Source organism: Macaca fascicularis, chromosome 14 (genome assembly GCF_037993035.2).
Source record: "Macaca fascicularis isolate 582-1 chromosome 14, T2T-MFA8v1.1".
Lineage (NCBI taxonomy): Eukaryota > Metazoa > Chordata > Mammalia > Primates > Cercopithecidae > Macaca > Macaca fascicularis.
The window spans coordinates 71,740,513-71,756,522 of NC_088388.1; the positions used below are offsets into that span (position 1 = coordinate 71,740,513).

Genomic DNA, 16,010 nt, shown 5'->3' on the forward strand with positions numbered 1-16,010 from the left:
CAGCCTGACAGCTAAATTTCTTTGCACCTGCCTTATCTATGCAACTCAGGATATTATGACAAAAAAACCTTACGATAAGCACAGTAATAATTATATTCAAAAATTCAGTTTGATATATATATATATATATATATATATATATTTTTTTTTTTTTTTTTTGAGACGGAGTCTCGCTGTCACCCAGGCTGGAGTGCAGTGGCACAATCTTGGCTCACAGCAAGCTCCGCCTCCCGGGTTCACACCATTCTCCTGCCTCAGCCTCCCGATTAGCTGGGACTACAGGTGCCTGCCACCACGCCTGGGTACTTTTTTGTATTTTTAGTAGAGATGGCGTTTCACCGTTTTAGCCAGCATGGTCTCGATCTCCTGACCTCGTGATCCGCCCACCTCAGCCTCCCAAAGTGCTGGGATTACAGACGTGAGCCACTGGGCCTGGCCAAAATATGTTTTTAGAACCTTCTCCGTGCCAAGAACTATGCTAAGCATTAACTCTGTTTGTCTATGTGCTTTTGAATACATAACCATGAGAACCTGGGCAAGCAGTGGAAACAAAAATGTAACACAGGATAATTTCAATTATACAGGGTGCTAGAAGAGAGGCACCTAGACAAACATGAGGGTTTAAAAATGATTTTCTATAGGAAATAATGTCTGAGTGCAACCAATTATGCTAGGCACCATGGGAAATACAGAACATAAGATAAAATACGTGAAACAAAGAATAATGTAGCTGTTAATATAATTTAAAATAAGAGTAAGCGCTATGTCTGAATGTTAAGGGAAACAACAGAATAATGCTGGCTGGAGTTTTCAGGGAGTATGTCTCTAAGGAGTATGTCTAAGGAGTATGACACGAATTGAGATAGGAGGAAAGCATTCCAGGTAGGAAAATACATCCCCAGCACCCTCAATGGCAGAATTTAGTTACCTGCAGTAAATAAATGAAGAGTGCTGAAGGTAAGACTGGGGCAGTATTATGCAGATTACGAAGGAGTTTTTTGTGGTTTTTTTTTTGAGATGGAGTTTTGCTCTTGTTGCCCAGACTGGAGTGCAATGGCGCGATCTCGGCTTACTGCAACCTCTGTCTCCTGGGTTCAAGTGATTCTCGAGATTTATACTTGAATTTTATGTCAGCCAGTTGAGACTATTAGACAAGGCTATTAGCAGAAGTTCAAGAAACCTGGCATAGCTAGAAGAACTGAGAAAGTTTCAAAGATCGAGACAAGAAGGGTCTAGGATAGTTAAAGGTATTCAAAGCAGTAGCCGGTTTGGGGAGAATTTGCCTTCTATTCTCTTCCTTGCTGGTGTCTAGGTATGCCCACAGCCAGCAAAACAAGTGAGGGATTTGCAGGGTGTCCTTTTCCTGACAGAATGAGAGGCGAGCAGATCATAGCATCTCACCAGATGGAGAAGCTTAGGCATCTTCTAGCAAGTAGTGGAAGTCTCTATAGGTTTGTCTGGAGAGGGTCAATTTTCATCATTCTTTTACTTGTATTCTACAGAAACAGTGGAAAGGAACCTGTCTTGAAAGTCCTTCAGAATTACATTAGTCACAGTTTTCATTAACAGAATAGTTCAGTTCTAAACTACTGAAAAAAATCATTATCAAGCCAATCCAAGACTAACTTATCATTTTGATTTTTGTTTTCTTAATAAATTCATTTGGTTTTAAAATGGTTTCTGAATTACACTCTAAAGCTGATTTAAGATTATAAATATTTTCTAAAAAAATATAATAAGGATAAAGTCACAGAAGTTTTGATCTTTACATAATAAAAGTGGCCTCTGAGCTACTAAACGATGTGGGATATTTTCAAATTTTAATACAGTAGCCAAACTGTACTTTTTTGGGGGTATATGGTTATTCAGAATATCAAATCTTTCAAGAACAGAGCCTATGAAAAAAAGAATCTGTTTCCTTATTATAAACACTCACATGTCCATTCTAAAGTCAATTCCAGCAAAAACTTGTGCTGTGCTCAGCAATAGTTGAATCACAGAAAAAAACATTAGCAAAGGACATCAGGAAGGAAGGAAGGTCAAGAAAGACAGGATCCACTTCTCAGCAGCATGACAGTAATTCCCCCCTAAAAATTATAACCAAGCATTTTCCCCCCAGTCAGTAAGATTGTGGTGGCAACAAATTGGGTCTCACAAACCTTTCTAAGGAATGGCTTTTTAATTATTAAACAAAAATTAAGTTTCAACTTCCGTGTTCCACAGTTTAATGGTATCCACAATTATAACTTAATTTTCTCTAGAGAGTTATAGAGATTTATTTAGATGTTAAAAGCTGCCTGTTTGATGAATATATTTCAGTTTCTCGGTTAGAATTTGATCACTGAGAAAATTCTCTGGCTTATAGGAAATCTTTGAAGACAGTTGATGGCTCTTTCTTTTCCTTTTTTCTTTTTGAGACGGGGTCTTGCTCTGTCACCCAGGCTGGAGTGTAGTGGTACAATCTAGGCTCACCGCAATCCCTGCCTCCTGGGTTCAAGTGATTCTCATGCCTCAGCCTCTCAAGCAGCTGGGATTACAGGTGCCCACCAAGACACTCAGCTAATTTTTGTATTTTTAGTAGAGATGGGGTTTCACCATGTTTGTCAGGCTGGTCTCGAACTCCTGACCTCAAGTGATCTGCCCACCTTGGCCTCTCAAGTGTTGGGATTACAGGCGTGAGCTACCATGCCTGGCCTTGATGGCTCTTTCTATAACTCAGTAGTAACGTTCCAGGGAGTTTCTTCGAGAACATCTGCTTGTACAGTCCCCTCTGGCAAGAGCCCCTAGTGTTTTATGCGGCAGTGCTATATAGCCTGTGTAGAAAATGCAAGCAAATCCAAATTGAAAAGGCATTTATGGCCTACCATAGGTGACTCTTGGGTCTAATTTCATAGAAGCAGGACAAATAAAATTCAGCCCCAAGTTGGAATCACCTTTGCCATCATCCTTAGCCTTTTAAACTCATCACTACCAAGATTCTAAATACCGAAAGCCTCACAATATCTAAATGGGGCTTTGTGTGTTTATATTATGCTTACCACAAATCACACTTTCAATACTGAAGGGCCTTTTATAAAGCATGTTAGTATTTTAGTTGATGTAAACAGGTTTGACTAGAAACATGTTAGTCTCTAAAATGCAGTTACCAAGTATTTTTTTAATATTAAAAGAAATAATATATGTAAGGAGGTTAGTATAATATGTGGCAATAAATAGTCAGTAAATAAGTTATTTTCCTTTCTGTCTGGCGGTAGCCATCAGGTAAGCCAAGATGGGTGCATACCCACACATCCAGGAGCTATGGAGAAAGAAGCAGTCTCACATCATGCACTTTCTTCTGAGGGTCAGCTGCTGCCTGACCAGCTCTCTGCTCTCCACAGGGCTCCCCACCCCACCCAGCCTGATAAAGTGCGCCGACCGGGCTGCAAGGCCAAGCAAGGTTACATTATATATAGGATTCGTGTTCGCCGTGGTGGCCGAAAACGCCCAGTTCCTAAGGGTGTGACTAACGGCAAGCCTGTTCATCATGGTGTTAACCAGCTAAAGTTTGCCTGAAGCCTTCAGTTCGTTGCAGAGGAGTGAGCTGGACACCACTGTGGGGCTCTGAGAGTCCTGAATTCTTACTGGGATGGTGAAGATTCCACACACAAGTTTTTTGAGGTTATCCTCATTTATCCATTCCATAAAGCTATCAGAAGAAATCCTGACACCCAATGAATCACCAAACCAGTCCACAAGCACAGGGAGATGCATGGGCTGACATCTACAGGCCAAAAGAGCCATGGGCTTGGAAAGGGCCATTAAGTTCCACCACGCTATTGGTGGTTCTCACCGGGCAGCTTAGAGAAGGTGCAATACTCTCCAGCTCCACCGTTACCACTAATATAAGTAAAGTTTGTAAAATTCATACCTAATAAACAATTTAGGACAGTCAAAAAAATAAATAAATAAGCTATTTTCATATTTTTATTCTCCTTCAAGGGACCAGAGGCCACATGAGTCTTGTTCACTATGTGTCCCCAGTAAATGACACATAGAATGACAGTAAATATTTGTTAAATTATGAATTAATGAATGGCCTCAAATAAAAACCTTTGCTAACAGTCACTGAATCCCACATGTCCAAAATAGTATCTAAGAGGATATAAAAACTGTACTTAAATTATAATTTATATAATTTTTATATTTATAAAAATATAAATTATAAATTATGTTGGATGTCAATTTGCTTAGTATAAAATATAGACTCCAACTCTATTAATATATTATTACTTATTATTACTTTATCATTAATTGTTTTGTTCTTTTATTGATCTATCCTTTAACTCATTTTTACTAGTCAGAAGAGTTGTTTAAACAACATGAAATAATGTTCAATTTGTTAGTAAGCAAAAAATTAAAAATTAAGAATTTTTTACCTTCATCCAGATGGTTGCTCACATATGTACATTTGTTTAAATACAAACCACAGTTTTGACAAGGGTGCAAGGATAGGCACTTTCATACACTGTTTTCAGAAGCATATATTGAGATAATCTTTTCGAATCAGTTAGTCAAATGAAAAGTATTAACCAATCTTTGTTTTTGACCAGGGAATGCAGCTTTTAAAAAAGATATCTTAAGGAAGTTATCAAAGAGGTGTATAAAGATTTGTAAAAAAGAACCTTCACTAAAAACCATAAAAAAAGCTTTATAAAAGCATAAAAAAGTAAGAAAATTAATTGCATATTAATATGATCAAATACTATGCAGTTATTAAAATCACATTTTCAAGTAACATGTAAAGGCAGTGATACGGTTTACATTTTTTGTCCCCTCAACATCTCATGATGAAATGTGATCTCCAGTGTTGGAGGTGGGCCTAGTAGGGGGTGTCTGTGTCATGGGGCAGATCCCTCATGAATGGCTTGCTGCTGTCCTCACAGTAATGAGAGCATTCTCACTCTATGAGTTCACGCTAGAGCTGGCTATTTAAAAGAGCCTGGCAGCTCCCTCCTCTCTTGCTCCATCTCTTGCCATATGACATGCGGTCCTCCACTTTGCCTTCTGCCATGATTGTAAGCTTCCTGAGGCCTTACCAGAAGCAGATGCCAGCACCATGCTCTCTGTACAGTCTGCAGGACTGTAAGCCAAAATAAACCTCTTTTCTTTATATTACCCAGCCTCATGTATTTCTTTAAAGCAATGCAAATGGGCTAACACAGGCAGGAATAGCTCAGAATGTATTTTATGTGAAAAAAGAAAAGGACTTAGGTATATAACAATTTTGAAACATGTATATGCAATATATGCATAGGAAAGATTAGAAGGATATGCCAAGATTACAGTAAGAGTGGTTTACTTTTACAATGTGAAGTTATTTTAAATTTATCTTTAGGTTTTCTGTACTTTTCAAATTTTATTTTGGTACTTTGCTAATCAAACAGAAAATATATACTTTATAAAAATTAAAAAGTACTGACAAACATGCTATAGAATGCTATGGTATATGCTATGCTATTCATTTTATTTTATTTTTATTATGGCTATCCTAGAGGGTGTGAAGTCATATCTCATTGTTTTGTTTTTAGACACAGGGTCTCGCTCTATCACTCAGGCTGGAGTGCAGTGGTTTGATCATAGTTCTCTGCAGCTTCAAACTCTTGGACTTAAGCAATCCTCCCACCTCAGGCTTCCAAATAGTTAGGACTACAGGTGCATACTTCCAGAAGTGCTGGGATTATAGGTGTGAGCCACCATGCCTGGCTAAATCACAGATTCATTAATACTGACTTTCCTTTTTCATTGAGACGGAGTTTCGCTCGTTGCTCACGCTGGAGTGCAATGGTGCGATCTCAGCTCACTGCAACCTCTGCCTCCCAGGTTCAAGCAATTCTCCTTCCTTAGCCTCCCGGGTAGCTAGGATTACAGGCACGTACCACCATGCCTGGCTAATTTTTTGTATTTTTAGTAGAAATGGGGTTTCCCCACGTTAGCTCGGCTGGTCTCGAACTCCTGACCTCAGGTGATCTGCCCACCTCTACCTCCCAAAGTGCTGGGATTACAGGAATGAGCCACCTTGCCTGGCCCTGACTTTTGTATTTACTATCCACATTTAACACTTCTTTCAACTTCAACCTACTTAATTCAACTATAGTTAGGATTAACTGAGGACTACTGAATAGAATTCCAAGATGCTTGATGGAGAGGTTTGAGTAGGAAAGGATTAGTGAGACACTGAATCAGGAAAAAGGCAGCACAGAACAGCATGGATTATGGGAAAACAGTAGATGTGAAATTCACATTACCTTAGTTATTTATTAATAGCTTTAATGAAAGGGAAGGAAATTGAAGAGACTGACAGGTGAGGAGATGAAGGGCACAGAGATGGAAATGAGAATTCCCTGGGTCAGTCTATTTGATTTTTGAACATATATGTTTTAAGTGTTTTACATATTTAAAGTATAAAATTATATTGGCTGTTCTGTTCACTGACTCAGGCACTCAGAATGATACCTCACACTTAGTATTTATTCAAGAAATATTTGCTGAATAAGATACATTAACATTATATTTTGATATTTTATTAGCTCATTAACTGCAAGAAGTTTCAGTTAGCACATCTATAATTAAATATTTGTTCTAAGGCATGTAAAAATATTGTAAACCACTACACTAAGAACATATGAAGATAAACTAAATATTAAATACTCAGACTTTAATCACTATTCATTGTGATGCTGCCAACTTTAACTTCTATTGCATGACATGGAGTTAAAACTAGACAATTACATGGTCAATAATTACAATGCTCAAAATGTCAATACCTGCCAATATCCTCTAACGCAAGTCTGTAAAATAGGTATTGTGGAAGTATCTAGCATATTTTACCTTTAAAATACGATGGTATAAACAGAGTAATAGCTACCATTTACAGAGTATCTATTATATTCCAGGAGCTTTGTGCAGTAACTGTACTTTTTACAACCACCCTTACAGTAGACAACATTTTCATTTTACAGAGCAGGAACCTGAGTTCCAAGATGTTAAGTATAATGCCCAGGGAAAGTTTTCAAGCTTAGGTAACATTCATATTCACAAGACTACTCAGAAGGATGTAGGACAAAAATGACTGCCTGCCAACAAGGCAGCACCAGGTGCTCCTCTTTGTGGGACTAGTCTTTGCAGCCATCTATGCAATAGCTCACCCAGCTACCCAAGAGCTATTCTCCTTGTGTCCCAGCCCGCTTTCCCAGGCCCCAGGTGAGATTCAGGTCCAAGAAAATGGGACTCACATCACTCGATCTGGGAGTCACTCTGGTTTAACAGCTGCATGCCCCATGGGGCCAACATCTCTTAACAACAATGTTATAGGTACAAAGCATTTTCCAATATATCTTATGCCTCATTAAGGGCTTTAAACCAAGTGGAAGACCTAGGTTTATGTTCAAGTTTATTTAAACTTCCCTTGGGTAAGAAATTCAGTGCGTCACAAGAGAAGCTTGAACTCTTCTCTTCCAGACTCACACCCAGGCCCACGTCTGGCCAAGAGGAGGAGAACTGAAGAGGTTTTCCCACAACAATGGTTGATCTACAAAAATCCACTTACCCTCTCCCATTTAGTGTCCCCTCTGACTTGTGATACACACTTACAAGCTGTCTGACTAGAATTAAAGCCAAAGTCAGTGTTTACTTGACTCACATAGGAATTGACCACGAGATCTTATTCTAAGCAATGAACTAATCAACCAGAGTCACCAAGTCTAGCAAGAAATGGGTATATTATAATAAAAGATTAATAGCCACACCACTATACCGCTGGTCCTAGGGACGTGTAGGAACTCCCATCCTCCAGCATATTCTGTTGGAACAGCCCTTACTTTAAATGTCCCAAAAGTTAGTCCACAGATTTCTCTGAGTATAAATTACAGTGTGCTAAAATCATTAGTTAAAAAAACACATTGAAAACATAATTTTCTGATTACAGAATACATGCTCAATAAAGAACATTAAATACAGAAAAATCCAAAGAAAACAAAAATCACAGGTAATCGCACATAAATATGGGAATATTAACTTATAAAACAGACTTTAAAAACAAATTCAGGACTATATTTTACATATTATTTATGATTCTCATTTTAATCAGTTAATACAGTGTTAACATTTTCCATGGCACTATAATGGTATAATCTTATACAACATATAATTTTTATGACATCGTTTGGATATTATACATTTTTTGTTTGTTTTGTTTTTTTGAGATGAAGTCTTACTCTGTCGCCCAGGCTAGAGTGCAGTGGTGTGATCTCAGCTCACTGCAACCTCCACCTCCCGGTTTCAAGCAATTCTTCTGCCTCAGCCTCCTGATTAGCTGAGGGAGATTAGGGATTACAGGTGTGTGCCACCAGGCCTGGCTAATTTTTGTATTTTTAGTAGAGATGGGGTTTTGCCATGTGGGCCAGGCTGGTCTTGAACTCCCGGACTCAAGCAATCCACCCACCTCAGCCTCCCAAAGTGCTGGGATTACAAGCATGAGCCACCGCGCCCAGCCACTGGATATCATAAATTATTGGCTGCTTATTATGAAACACTTCAATTACTTCAAAATTACTGAATGTTTTATTTTTCAACATTTTAGTTGCTTTCCACTTTTAATCTCATTGTAATCATCAAGGATGTAGATAAATATCATAATAGATGTTTATTACATCCTTAGAATAAATTCTTACAATATAATTTCTGAGACAAAAAGTATAGTTTATTTTTAGGCATTTGACACATATTACCAATAAATCCTCCAAAACAACTGTATCAATTTACATTATTAATAGAATATGAATGCATTAACAAAATTTTAACTTACCATTTTAATGGATACAATTAAGATTAACATTGTTATAATTTCCATTTCTTTGATTATTGGTGGGGTGCTAGATTTTCAGTCACTAGTCTTATTTTTTATTGCGATATTAGTCACACACCATTAAGTTCATCGTTTTAAAGTACACAATGCAGTGGCTTTTAGTATATTCACAAAGTTATGCAACCATCACTATTATCTAATTCCAGAACATTTTTATCTCCACAAAAAGAAACCTGGCCAGGTGTGGTGGCTCACGCCTGTAATCGCAGCACTTTGGGAGGCCCATGGTGGGCAGATCACCTGAGGTCAGGAGTTGAAGGCCAGCCTGGCCAACATGGTGAAACCCCGTCTCTACTAAAAACACAAAAATTGGCTGGGTGTGGTGGTGGGTGCCTTTAATTATAGCTACTTGGGAGGCTGAGAACTCTAGCCTGGGCAACAAACAGCAAAACTCCATCAGAGGGGAGGGGAGGGGAGGGGAGGGGAGGGGAGGGGAGAAGAAAGAAGGAAGGGAGGAAGGGAGGGAGGGAGGAAGGAAGGAAAGGAAGGAAAGGAAGGAAGGAAGGAAGGAAGGAAGGAAGGAAGGAAGGGAGGGAGGAAGGGAGGAAGGGAGGAAGGGAGAAAGAGAAAGAGAGACAGAGAGAAAGAAAGACAGAGAGAGAGAGAGAGCGAAAGGGAGAGAAAGAAACAGAGAGAAAGAGAGAAAGAGACACAGAGAAGGAAGGAAGGAAGAAAAGAAAAGAAAAAAGAAAAGAAAAGAAAAAGAAACTTTATACCCATTAAGTAGTCAGTGCCCTCTCCCCCAGTGCCTGGCAACCACTAATCTACTTTCTACATTTATGGATTTGCCTATTCTGGACAAATGAAATGGAATCACACAATATATACAGCCTTTTGTGTCTGGCTTCTTTCACTTAACACAGAGTTTTCAAGGTCTATCCATATTGTAGCATAAATCAGTACTACATTCAATTTTATGGTTGATAATATTCCATTGTATGGGTATACCACATTTTGTCTATCCATTCACTAGTTGATGGACATTTGGGTTGTTTCCACCTTTGGATTACTATGAATAATGCTGCTACAAACATTTGTGTACACAACTTTTTGCTTGAACACCTGTTTTCAATTCTCTTGGGTATATATCTAAGAGTGGAGTTTCGGGGTCATATGACAATTCTGTTGAATATTTTGAGAAACCACCAAATGTTAATGTTCACATCACTGTTTTTCCACAACGGTTGTTCCATTTTACATTCTCACCCAATTTCTCCGTCTCCTCACCAACACTTCTTATTTTGTTTTTAAAAATTTTAGTCATCCTAGTGGATGTGAAGTGGTATTTCATTGTGACTTTGATTTGCACATTTCTAATGAATAATGGTATTACTCATCTTTGGGAAAAAAGTCTACTAAAGTCCTTGCCCTTTAAAAAAAACTGAGTTATTTGTCTTTTTATTGAATTGTAAAGCTTCTTTATATATTCTAAATATTAAATCCTTTTCAGATATGTAATTCGCAAGTATTTTCTCCCATTCTGTGGGGTGTCTTCACTTTCTTCATAGATTCCTTTGATGCACAAAAGTTTTTATTTCTGCAATTTGTCTATTCTTTCTTTGGTTGCTTGTGTTTTTCATGATATCTGGGAAACTGTTGCCTATTCTAGTTTACACAGACTTGTGTTTTTCTTTCCCCCCTCAAAGAGTTTTATATAGTTTTAGCTCTTAAGTCTTTGATTCATTTTGAATTAATTTTTATATATGCTGTGAGGTAGAGGTGCAACTTCATTCTTTTTGCATGTGGATATTCAGTTGTGCCAGTACCATTTGTTGAAAGACTATTCTTTCCTCCAATGAATTGCTTTAGTACCTCTGTTGACAATCAGCTACTGATGTATGGTTACCAGTCTTTTGTATTTCCCTTTTTAAAACTGAATTTGTAGCTTTTCCTTATTTCTTTTAGGATATTTTAATTTTTCATTTATAAGAATACTTAACACCCACATTATCATTTGGCTTCTCAGATATTTAGAGGCAGCACAGGTAGTGGTTGTAGTGGAAACTATTTGTTGTTGTCTGCCAACATCTGTTATCCCTTTCTTTCTGGGCACACGCTGTGGGACTACACTTCCTAGCCCCCATACCTGCTGTGAGATTGACCACGTGACTAAGTTCTCTCTAATTCAATGTGAACAGAAGTAACATATGCTCCTTTAAGGACTAGATCTTAAGAGAACAGGTGTGTCTTCTCCATGCTCTCTTTCCCCTATCCACTGGCTAGAACTCAAATAAATCAATGACACAGGTTCAGCCAGGCATGAGAGAAAGTGATGGAGCTACCCTGCTATCTGAGTCTTTAAATAACTTCATGAGGCAAATGCTACCTATCTACTCTGAACCATTGCATGAGAAATAATTAACATCAGTCTTGTGTGAACCACTGCATTTTGGGTCTCCCTATTTTAATTATTTAGCCTTTATCCTAATTAATACAGGATTAGTATCTGGTGTAGGACATTGCTATAACAAAAAAACTAATATAGGTGGCATCTGTTAAGTGGCAGAGTTGCAAATAGTGAAGAAACAGATGCTGCAGATTGGGAAGCTGGTAAATCTTGTTACACCATGACAAAACATCTGGCATATGATAACACAGCGGACGAGAGCTACAGATCATGCAGGTCTAGGGCAGAGTTTCTCAACCTTGGCACTGTGACTTATATGTAAAGCACTTACTACAAGGCCTGGCATTTAGCTCAATAAATGTTTGTGTTGGTGTTATTAGTATACATTTCTGAACTGTGGGATTATAAAATTTATCATCATTTTCCCATAGAGTGCTTGCCTTTGCTAGAATCCTTAAAAATCTCACCCTTACACTAAGATCAGATAAACATTCTCACATGTTTTTCTCTATTACATTTATTTTTAACAAACCTGTAACTTACTTTGGTCTGATATGATGGAAGAAACAAAATTTTTCTTCCTAAGAGTCTCAACGTCATGACTTTTATAATCTGTTATTTTCCCACTGATTTGAGGTTTACCCTTTTACAATCTCTTTATAAATTCTTAATATCTAACTGAGATCAATCATGCTTGCTGAGGAAATGAGGCTAGGGTTCAGTATCGCAAAGTACTTACTCCCATAAAACTTAGGGAAAATCCTATTTGATAAGAACACTGTAACAGCTGTACTCTTTCTTTCACTTACAAGATAACTTTCGAATCTACATGTTGTTGGCATTTTCAACAGACACACTTTAGGGCATTTTTATTTTTGGCAAGAATCAAAAATTCCCTGAAGCTTCATGGTAGGTCTGCACATGTCTTACCAAATGAAGACAAGGTTAGACAGGAAGAACACCCATGAGTTTAATGCTTGGAAACTCCCTGTGTACTTTAACTTATACTGGTCTTGCTTGGTTACTCAGATGAAGCAACTCTCTCTTCTCTATCTTAATACCAGAAAGATATATATGGCCTATAAAGGAAAACACTAATCTAATGTTAGTCTTTAGTACTTTTAGAGCAAAAACAATTCCATACACTTTTTTGTTTGCTTGTGTTCACCAAGTTTGCCTATCTTTTTTTTTTTTTTTTAAGACAGGATCTCACTCTGACCTAGTGTGGAGTACAGTGGCACTCTTTCAGCTCACTGCAACTTCCGTCTCCCGGGTTCAAGTGATTCTCCTGCCTCAGTCTCCTGAGTAGCTGGGATTACAGGCATGTGTCACCATGCCCAGCTAATTTTTGTATTTTTAGTAGAGACGAGGTTTCACCATGTTGGCCAGGCTGGTCTCGAACTCCTGACCTCAAGTGATCTACCGGCCTCGGCCTCTCAAAGTGCTGCAGTTACAGATATGAGCCACTATGCCCGACCTGTTTAACTATTTTGGTAAGAAAATTTGGTTAAGATACATAAGAGCTTATTGGTAGAAATGAGACATTAAGTTATATGGATTAGTGGAAGATAAGGAAAAGAAGAAAGATAAATGAATACTTACAGAACACCTACTATGTGCCAGCCACTTACACATATTTACAATTCATGAAAAGGATATTGTTCACCTTATTTCCATAGGTGAAGAAACAGGATCTCACAGTTTAAGATATATAATAAAGCAATAAAAGCCTACTCCTGGAGGGAGGCTTTCTTGATAGAATTATCTGCTTTTCCTCAAGGTCAGCAGTTCACCCTCTTTAAAGCCTCAGACAATCCTGAAGCAAACACAACTACTCCTCTATGGTGCCGGTAGACTTTGACTTGAAAAAATTTTGTTACGGAAAGTGCAAAGAATATGAGATATTTATGAAGTTACTGTGCTCCAATAGAAAATAAAATAAACATAGTATTAGATATTAAGAAAAGTAAAACAGGCCAGAAAACATGAGACGCCTGACAGTGCTGGATCAGAAAGAAAAGGTATAGTCAGAGAAGAGGAACATTCTTTGAGAAATGGTCTTGAGAAAGCATGATAAGCATCAGACACTAAGGTAGTGAGGTAAACTCCAGATCTTAGATCTCCAGAAACATACTGCTGATGATGAGTATACTTCCCATCAATTCCTTTTTCAAAATTCCTTTTTCACAATTTCTTTTTCAAAAAATCTTTAATCTCTAATTCTGTTTTCTGAAATATCTACTTTGGAACATAAATTCTCTCTCTTAAGGCCAGTTGAGAACTTATTTGACACTAATATTCCTTGTAAAACATCATCTAATTTACAGCTATATAAAAGATACTGCTAATATATCACCTAAATCAATTTCAACCACATGAATTTATTAAACATGAATCCATAAAAAGTCACTCAACAAATATTTATCAAGAGTCTACTATTTGTCAGACATTATTCCAGGTACTGGAGACACTGCATGGGAAAAAAAAAACCCCCACAAAAACTCTTGCTCTTCAATGTTATGGCAAGATGTAATAAATACAATAAACATAAACAAAGTAAAGAAATAGAGAATGAAGAAAAGACGCCGCCTTATGTTGTGTAGTCAGGGAAGGCCTCACTGTTAGAGTCACATTTGAGCAAAGACTTGAATGGAGTCAGGGAGTATCAAGATCTGTGGCTATCTGGCAGAAGAGCTTGCTTGAGGAAACATCATGTGTAAAAGTCCAGAGGTGACAGTGTGCTTGGTGTGGAACAGTAAAAGGCAAATATGGTTAAATTACAGTGAGGGAAAGGATAGCAGATGACCTAGGACTTTGATAAGAATTCTGAATTTTAAATTTAGTGAGAATAGAAACCACTAGTAGGCTCTGCCCAAAGAAATGACATAATCTGACTTAGGTTATAAAAGGATCACTTTGGCTATTATGCAGAGAACAGACATAAAGGTGGGGGTGGGAGCAGAAAGCCAATTAGAAGAATCTTGCTAAAGTACATGCAAAGATAATAATGGTGGCTTAGATTATTAGACTATTAGCAGTGAATGTGGGGAATTTTTTTTTTTTTTTTTTTTTTTTGAGACAGGGTCTCACTCTGTCACCTACGCTGGAGTGCAGTGGCACAGCATAGCGGCTCACCACAAGCCTCAAATAACTGGGCTCATGCAATCCTCTCAACTCAGCCTCCTGAGTAGCTGGGACCACAAGTGCATGCCACCATACCTGGCTAAGTATTTTATTTTTTGTAGAGATGGGGTCTCACATTGCTCAGGGTGATCACAAACTCCTGGGCTCAAGTGATCCATCCCCTTCAGCCTCCCAAAGTGTTGGGATTACAGGTGTGAGCTACCACGACTGGCCAAAAAATCATTCTATTTAAAGGAATTATTAATGGGATGAATGTGGGGTTTGGAGTGGGGCAAGAAGGATGACACTAAGACTTTTAGCTTGAGTAATTGCAAGAATATAGTTGTCATTACTGAAATTGGGAAGATCAAAAGAGTAGCAAGTTTGGGAGGGAAAAATCAAAGGCTGAGTAGGTAACCAGGCTGGTTAGGAGATGAGTAATGTACAAAGAGATTAAGAAAATATATTGAATATGATGAAAGCCAAATTTATCAATGGTAAGGAAGATAATTACATACAAATATAGAAAGGGGGAAGGCCACAAAGAATCCTGAAGTACTGAACTGGCCATCAGCCACCTCATTGTGAATTGATATCTCTACATACACAAACACACACACAGATAAGATACAGAAACAGATCTGGCTGTATGTATATGTAACAGAGATGGGAAAAAACTGAAGTGTTTTTTCTACTCTCACTCACCACTCAACACAATACTTCTGACTTCAGATGTGTGGGGACTTTTTCCTACATGCCAAACAATTCCCTGGCAGACACCAACTGGGCATCCTCCAATCCAATTCTGACACTCTTCCTGGATGGCGTCAGGTCTCACAGACTGCTAACCCACAAGACTGCTCCCCACTTCAGATGCTAATTGGAAGTCTCGGGTTGTGACCTGTACTTCTGACCAACCAGCTAAAAATTGGCGTTCCTATGACCCCTTTCTTAGGGTTGATTAGTTTGCTACAGTGGGTCACAGAACCCAAGGAAACATTTTATTTATACTTATTTATTATAAAAGATTATTACAAAGATACAGATGAACAGCCAGATAGAAGAAATGCATAGGGCAAGGTATGGAAGAAGGCATGTGAGGCTTCCATGCCCTCTCTGGGTGGGCTAACCTCCAGGAAGCTCCCCAAACCCTGTCCTGGGTTTTTCATGGAGGCTTCATTACATGGGCATAATTGATTACACCACTGGCTAATGGTGATCAAGTCAACCTTTAGCTCCTCTCTGAAGTAGGTAGGTGGGGTGGAGCTAAAAGTTCCAACCCTTTAATCATGTTTGGATCCCTTGGCAACCAGCCCCCATCCTGACGGTATTCAAGAGCCCACTAAGAGTCACTTCATTAAAACAAGATTCTCCTATGATCCAGGAAACTCCAAGGGATTTGGAAACTCTGTGTCATACACTCCTGTCATTCAGGAAATTAGAAAGGTCTTAGCAGCTCTGTGACAGGAACTGGGGTCAAAGACCAAATATACGAACAAAAGATTATCTTAGTGCCCCTTATCTACAAAGGCTTTAGGAGCTCTGTGCCAGGAACTTGGGGGCAGAGACCAAACATGTATTTCAAATTATAATATTACAGTGTGTACATACATATATTTCCTAGTTCTGCCCACT

General features: G+C 38.3%; 1 protein-coding gene and 1 pseudogene across 7 annotated transcripts in view; one reads left to right on the forward strand and one right to left on the reverse strand.

The window, feature by feature from the left end:
• FCHSD2 (FCH and double SH3 domains 2) overlaps positions 1-16,010 on the reverse strand; it is a 330,965-nt gene that overhangs the window by 100,408 nt on the left and 214,547 nt on the right. The gene's annotated exons all lie outside the window — the stretch shown is intronic.
• LOC102122187 (large ribosomal subunit protein eL15-like) lies at positions 3,234-3,951 on the forward strand (annotated as a pseudogene).